The sequence below is a fragment of the Clytia hemisphaerica genome, unplaced genomic scaffold (assembly GCF_902728285.1).
Source record: "Clytia hemisphaerica strain Z4C2 unplaced genomic scaffold, Clytia hemisphaerica genome assembly, whole genome shotgun sequence".
NCBI lineage: Eukaryota > Metazoa > Cnidaria > Hydrozoa > Leptothecata > Clytiidae > Clytia > Clytia hemisphaerica.
In genome coordinates, this window is record NW_027103430.1 from 1,057,010 (window position 1) to 1,065,272 (window position 8,263).

Consider the following 8,263-nt stretch of genomic DNA (forward strand, 5'->3'; position numbering starts at 1 on the left):
CACATTGATTGGAAATTTAGTTAGGCTATCTTCAAGCATTTGAAAATTCTTTTTTCTAAAGGTTGTAAAATGTGGAATTTACGTTTTTCTAAATCTTCCAAGCTATTGGCGATTTGATCTTTCAACAATAATGGAAAGTTACAAAGGTTTGAAATCTGAAATTGTTTCCAAACAGCTCAAAGCTCTAATTCCTACAAGAAATTAGAAGTTATATAATTAGTGACAAGTTGTGTTTCTTGCTATTAATGCTACTAATTTAAGAGTAAAATTTTGACTAATAAAATATTTCATAATTATATGCTTCTACATCGATAAGTTAAAAGCCACTTAATCATGCATGTGATATGGAAATAAAATCTAAAGTACACAGTTTTCATAAGAATTACATAAATCCGAGAAAGCCTCGAATTTTTCAATTTTTGGAATATCTTTCATTTAATCGTCAAAATTTTCTCTATTCAACTACCAAGTATTGTCTCAAACGTGAGAAAAAGAGGAAGGAAACAAGAACTAATAATTTCAAATTTCAAAAGCCCAAGAATGATTTTAAGCCTTGTTTATTTTATAAATGGAAGACAATAAATTTTAACTGAAAAATATTTTGAGGCTCAGCATGATTTTTAAAGGTTTACAAATATTTGAGTCTTGCGATTCTTATAAAAAAATTAATCTAATCACAAATAATAATTTGAAAGAATTAAAAATGGTGAGGAAGAAAGCTTGAGAAATCAAATTCAGCTAGCATAAACCAGATTTTAACTTTATATATTGAGGGTTATTTTTTTCTAAATTTTTGCAAAAAAAAAATCATTGTCAATCTTGCCTGGACACTCTTAAAAAGCTTTAGAGTATAATGATGAATCATTTTGATGATCTAAAAAACTAATAAATAAATAATAAATAATGTAAAAAACTCTTACCAAGATAATCTAATTTCCATTGATTTCAAATTAAATGAAAAACTAAAAATAATGCTAAACTGTGTATATTCTAAAGAGGAAACTTGGATAAAAACATGAAGCACAAGCAAAACCAAATTTATCCCAGATGAACCCCAGATCCATGGATATACTGGGTGCAGGAGAGCTAATTCTAATTCACTAATTGACATGAAAAATATCTGCTGAGATTCTTTTTCTCTCGACAGATTGATCACACAGAGGTGTGGTTCACCAAGAACCTTACCTGAAGCAGGATGCTCAAACAACGTAACACAAGTAAGTAAGTTTACATCAAATTCATTTTATAATTGTTCAAAAGTCAGCTTCCACTATATAGCTATAAAAATTGGTATGCAGCAATCATTTGAATAATGGCTGGGATAAATTCATAAGTTGATTTAATCGATATTGAAAATCACAGCATCCTACAACACTTTGATTGGACCATCTCTCCTGAACAAAATAAGAAAATACAAAAACATTTAATTCATCCAGTCTGCCAGAAATCTTAAAAACTATCAACTTTGGTACATGATACCAGCAGTCAAATTGTTGCTTGCATCTCCCTGATGCCTGAAGGAGAAAAGTTTCTAGTACGAATTCAGTTTGTAATGCTCTTATTAGTTAAACTAATTAGGATACTCTCTGATTTTAATTGTGTTGAATACAAAAGAAATTTGAAGAAAAATACATACTTACAATATAAAATTTATTGCAGAACAATGACAATGATTTTATCCACGTTCACATCAACACATTGTCGAACGTTGTGACCTGAGGTGAGGAAGAGTAAAGCATATTTACACACCAGCTTGAATTAAAGAATTATCTAATCCCAGCTGTAAAAAAGCTAGAAGCATTTAAAGCTGAAACTTTTTTATTCTTTTATCCATCCCATTTAAAATGCCTAGCATTTTGTGTAATCAGACTGAATCAGAGAACAATTATTTCTATCATTATGAAAAAACCAAACAAAAAAAAACTTTAATTCATTCTCACTTTAGTTTATCTTATTTGTTTTAATTACAATTTCCAAGAGACAATTTGATGCAATATATAGATTTCATACTTCTTTGTGCTGTTCTGTAAATGTTGAAAAAAATATATGGAGCACAACCCTTTCATAACAAATGGACCAGGCTGGACTTAAAAGGTTGGTTTGTCAATCCCCAAACCCTAGATTCTGAAGATGGGTAGGTTGGAAGGAAAATTATTTTCTTTTCAAGGTTTAGTTCCTAGTTTAGTTGTTCCCTTCTTAGCCTCAATTGGACTGCATGGAATTTCCACAAAAATGTTAGAAAACTGCTGAAAATCACATCCTGAATGCAACATATTAAGTGCAAATAAAGGGTGGGGTTTTAGGGGTTCGAAATACCGTTTTCACGTTTAAATTTTTGCTGAATCCCGGTATCTCGAAAATTGAAAAAAATAATAACACCGTCACATTGGTTTGTAAAAGTTCAAATACCGGCTAATGACAAAAAAAAAGACCAAATACCGTCACCGTCTAATTTTAAAATACCGTTTTCCCTTCTTTTTTTCAACTTAAAAATGGCCAACTCCTGTCACACCGTAAAAGTACAAACCCCCCGCCCCAATAAAGGACGGCTATTCAAGTTTCCATTGAACCTATTTCTATATCTATTTATTTAATTTGAATAAACTTTAAAAAAGTCTCGTAAAACATGTTGTTTCTTTAGAATTTTAGAAATACAATATTTATTGTTGCAATACATTCACTAGAAACAACAATCATAGAAAGAAAATATCTAGTCACAGTCCCCTGAAAAGGCATTAATGTGATATTGCCAGAGGCATCTCTCAGAAAAAAGTGACAGACTACTGAAAAAGTGCCAAAAAAAGCATCATCAGTCAGGCACATCCTGGCAAATGAACGGGGTGAGCATTTGCATGGGGTATTCCTCACCCAGTAGTGTAAATGAGATAGGACGTCTCCGGCTAAAAGCGTGAAAATGAATAAAAATGAACTTCAAACTGAAAAAGGGAAAAAAGGAAGAAAACTGGGAACTTTATTTTTTCGTTAAAAGTTTCTTCGATCTTCGAAGACAAAATTGACCCATGGAAAAAAAAATTCATCTATGCAGTTCTTTGAAATGAAGCAAAATATTTTCAACCCGGTTCAATTAAACTGGGTATTCGGCGCTATTACGTCACTTTCGTTTTCGACCCAGTTCATTTGCCAATGGTCGCAAGTGAAAAATACCTCGTTCATTTGCCAGGATGTGCCTGACTGATCACGTGAAAGAGTCTCAGAAAAACTATTCCAGCTAAGACAAAAAGGACATTTTCAGTTCTAATATTCAAGTGGCTAAACTCTGAAAAGTAGCTAAATTTGGTACTTACAAAGGCTTAGGGGAGAAATCAGGTCTTGCTTCAGTCTTCTTCCAACAACTTGGTTTGGCTTGCTTCCTGCTTTCATCAACCAGAATTTTGAAAGACTTATTTTTTCCAATGTTATGAATTTGTAGGCGAAAATGAAAACCGGGGGTTACAACCGAACAACTCAAAGTCGTTTTTAATAATTTAGCACGTTTAGCACAATCATTACACTTTGCTAGGTGCATAGAGATTTTAAATTTATTTTAGACTTTATATATTCTGAAAATAAATCATGAATTGAAACGTAGTTGAAAAAAGGATATTCTTACAAGTTATTCTTGACCCCCAGAAATCTTATGTTTTTCATTAATATTCAAGTTGGCCAACGCGCCATAACCAAAAAAGCGCCCGCACACATTTAGACTTTGAAAAGTTGGTTGACAAATTTTGAATTTCTGATATGCCTTAAAATGGCACTATTTTATATAGAATAGATTATGCCAAAAATGTAAAGCTTTTAATTAAGGGATAATAGGAATAAGTAGGGTTGCTTAATTGAATCGTTTGATCCGGTTCTGGGGATAGCAAAGATTTTTGAAAATTTAAAAGTGAAGAAAACAACTTTCCATAGATTGGAAATTCCACTCTTCTTCCTAAAATGAGGGAAGTTAGTATTAGTCATATTTTTGAAAAATGTAAAGATGGAAAAAATCATCTTTCAACAAATTTCCATATATCGGAAATCTCATTCTTTTTAAAATTAGGAAATTTAGTAAAAGTCATATTTTCGAAAATTGGAAAATTGGAAAAAATCTACTTTTAACAACTTTCCATAGATTAGAAATTTCACTCTTCCTAAAATTAGGAAATCTAGTAAAAGTCATATTTTTGAAAATTGGAAAAGTGAAGAAAGACCGCCTTTCAACGAGTTTCCACGATCATAGAAATATCATCTTTCAAATTTTTGGAAGGATAGTGAAGATGAAATTTCCAAAATTGGAAATATGAAGAAATGAGATCTTTCAACAAATTTCCACAAAATTGTAAAAATGGTCTTTCGCTAATTGAGGAAAGATGTTAAAGATGAACATTCCAACATCTTTCCAAAATGGAAAGCTCTAATTTCACCCAGTGGGGCATTTTTGCAGAACGGATGGAAGGGAGGCAAGTTTCTCCTCTTCAGTCCATTCCCCGAGTCTCCTCAAGTCATTAAACTCTCTCAACAAACTTTTGACAGCTTTTGAGTTTGTACCATCGAATGTAGGAAGGTCAGCCGGGGTGATTTTTGGCCGACAAAGTTTGTTTAGGGACTGAACAAAGGCCGTCACCGACGAAGCTTCAGGACCAGTAGGTTCAAATTGTCTCTCTTTCAAAGGGATCGATTCTTCTCGATCACCTCTTGGGTAGGATGTTGACTCAGACTTTAGGTGTTGGACCTGAGCCGACAGTCTATCAATTTCGTCAGCCAATAATCTTGAATTCGAGTGGGTCTTTTCTCTTTCGCTGATTAACAATTCGGAGTCATCGTACAACGGGCTCCGCCTTCGCCGAATGTTCTGCTTCTCGGGAAGAGGGGGAGTAACGCTCCCAGAATAGGCGTTGTTGTCATACTCAAAATCCTAATTGGACACCACACTCTGATGTCAGAAAAGGAATGAAGGTTCGTTGGTGCTCAATGGCGATTAACCAATAATAACTACAGTTAAGCAGAGCGAACTGTCATTAAATTTGAGGGAATCAACAAATGTCTCGTTCGTAACGAAATTTTAATCGTCCTTTCAGGTTTTCAATCTCTTTAACGAGACGTTTCTCTCTCGCGACGAGTCCTTTCATCCTCTTCTGTACCCGTTGGAGCTTTTTCTGCGCATCGACGAGGTCACGCTCTCGTTTTGTTCTTCTCGTTTGGTCCGGCTTTTTTGTGGGCTTCGGGTCCTGTGCACTTGCAGATGATTTGCGAGGCTTGGACTGTGACTGGTTTTTCTCTTCTCTGTTAGTGGGGTGTGTTCTCTCCCAAATATCCTACTTCGCTATTCTCTAATTCTTGAGTTTTTCTTCGTGATTGGAAAATATCACACTTTTAAGTGATTCGTGTTTTGTTGTTGACACTACAACGCACCTCATCCTGATTGATCATTCCAGTTTTGTTTAAAATTAAATAGTTGCCTTTCCAAATCACTCACACAGATTGCAATTTTTGCTACTCAGCTTTGTTCAATTCGACTTTCATTAGCACTGGAAACGCAATGCATGCGTTAACCATGAATATTTCAGTGGGTATCGGTATGGTGTATTCTCTTTCAATTATTCAGAGAGGTATTAAAACGATTATCATACCCATTCTGTTGAATTATTGATAACCTGGTTGAACGTTTTTCGAGTGAGCTCAATTTCAATAATTCATAAATTCATGGTTAGGTATTCCTCACAAGTTTTGCGTGTTCGAGCTAAGATGACTCAGCTATCAGTGTTATTGAAGTGCTTACTTCTGAATATAACCATTTATGACTAATAGTTCATCAATAATTTGGTACTTGTTTACTTCAAAGTTAACCCTTGACGTCATTGGTTTCCTGAGTCATTCTGACTGATAAAAAATTTTTGAAATTGTATTTTGCACGTAACTCAAGTTCAATTTTCACATTGAAATAATTGCTTTTAGTCGTACTTTATTAGACTGTCACAATCAGATATTGAGCCCCCAGTTGTCACGCGGGAAGAGGTTGTATACGGTCCTCTCCTGGCACGATAAGCAAATATTAATTTTTATGCTTCAGACGTTTAAGATCTGACCCGCCGCTAGAAGACGGGGAGGCCTTGAATGTACAGTGGAATTTAGAGTAACAGTAGAACAAAGCAGACATTAGTTTGTCTTCAATACATGTTTCATATAAAAAGTTTCACTATATAAATAACATTAAGCTTACGATAAATTAATACTTCTCTTTATACATATATCTGCGTCCAGACGTTGTCAATATCTCGAGATGGCGCGATGTCTCGAGATAGTGATCACCTTCTGACCTACGGTTCCGGCATCTTCTAAAAAGGCATCCTCTGGGCTTCCGTGGTTCCTCCACAGGCATCCTATCAGCGGGCATCCTATACAACGGGCATCCTATTAGAGGGCATCCTATACAACGGACATCCTATACAGCGGGCATGCGACCATGGTTCGCGCATCACTAAACGGTGGAACATTGCGATCGATCGCCGAAGTAGGCTTTGGCAGACCTGGTTCCTAGAACGGGGTCGGCAGAAGCCTATGTTCGCGCGACTCTTGATTCTCCAAGTGACTCTGGGTGATCTTCCTCCCAGGTCTTGCGCGGCCGAGCGGCAGTTGAGAATCCTAGAGCTTTCCATTTCGTTGAGATATACTTATTTCATTCATAATTAATTTTTATTCACATTCAACTACGTATTTTTTCTACAAATAAATCCCTCATGACAGTATTCGTTTCTGGCTTCTATCTTTCTACAAGATAAAAATAAGCCCCTCCCCCCTTCATCGTTTTTAATCATAACCGTCACATGTCTCTCTCCAGCATGTCCGCACATTTTATGATGTGTGTGTTTTCCTAACTTTTCACTCTCAGCCTCAATCCACTGACAAGCCGCATAACTTAACCCTGTATCACCTCCATAAAACACATTATCTGAGGCGCTAAAAATCCGTCTAAACTGTTTTCCTTTACACATTTGCTTCATTTTTCCTCCGTTACATCGATCCTTTTGCAAATTTTCCAATAAATGATTACTTTGTTTAAAAATCTGCTTACGTCCTTTACATTCATATCGTTTTGCTAAAATACTTACATCTTTAATATAAAAACAGTGACCGTCTAACAAACGAATATTCATTGTAGGTAAATCTTTCTTATATTGAAGTTTACCATAAACAAGCCGTCAAATCTCTTTTTGTTTTGGTTCATAAAGCATAATGTTAACATCATGATGCTTTGCAATACCTTCAAAATCATTCAATTTTGTTGCTCTAACAGTTTCCTTCGTCAAAGTTAGATCCTCATAATAATCTCTAGCTAATTCAAGAGCTGCTGTACATGTTCGCCTTTAACGTGATTAGTTCTACCACTTTCTAAACGCTTATATATCGCTAAACAATTCCAAACACAAAGATTATCATCATACTTATCGATCGCATAAATGCATCGCTTCTTAGCTAACCATTCCGGAAAAGGCATCAAGGCGTCAAAGGCTCATTTGAAGCAAATAGCCTAACTTGAACACTTCTAAACATCACCTATCCCATGTTTACCGTTTTTTTCGCATTCCTCAATATAATTTTTAATCTCTTCAACACTTGTAGACATACCACGATTCTCAAGAGTCTTGTTATACTCTGTAACCTCACCAGCGCCTCGATAAATATCTGCTGTAAACGAATAAATCACCTTTACACGCATTTCAATGTGTGGCATTAATTTTTCCATAATCAACTTGCTGCTTACATTGTTTAAATTACCTTTAATTCCCATTCTTTTTACTCTCTGACCATCCTCAATAAGATCAACATGAGCAAGGAGATCTTGAAACTCTTCTAACAAACTCTTCTTCGTGCGAACTTTTTGATATCTTCTAAACAGGTTTTGACTATCTTTTTCGATAATCTGACGTTCAACTTCTGAATTTTTAGATCGTCGATTCACTTTAACATCTACCTTCTTAGCCTCATCTTTTAGCTTTGTCCATGTTTTCTGATTTGTAAGCTTTTTTGATCGTAAAGACAATTCAGCTTCCATATAAGCTCTTGTTGGATCCATGTCCGGTCTTCGAAGTGTTCTTTCATTAACTTCTTTAAAAACACTATTAAGTAAATGCTCTCGAAGTTGTTCCTTGTTTTTCCTCCATAAACCGCGAATTCCAAGGAACCTTCCATACTCACGTAATTGTTTAACCGTTTCATTCATCTTCTTATTTATTTTAGTAGTTGAGTGAAATAAATTTGTGGTCATCTTTTTGATCGC

The 8,263-nt window shown here is 35.0% G+C and overlaps 1 long non-coding RNA gene across 1 annotated transcript; it reads right to left on the reverse strand.

The window, feature by feature from the left end:
• Positions 1-799: 799 nt before the first annotated feature.
• Positions 800-3,417, reverse strand: LOC136798016 (uncharacterized). Its single transcript, XR_010845330.1, has 3 exons — positions 3,306-3,417; positions 1,641-1,715; positions 800-1,394 (listed from the first exon to the last, which is right to left on the reverse strand). It is a non-coding gene; the product is annotated as an uncharacterized lncRNA (long non-coding RNA).
• Between the last annotated feature and the right edge of the window lie 4,846 nt (positions 3,418-8,263).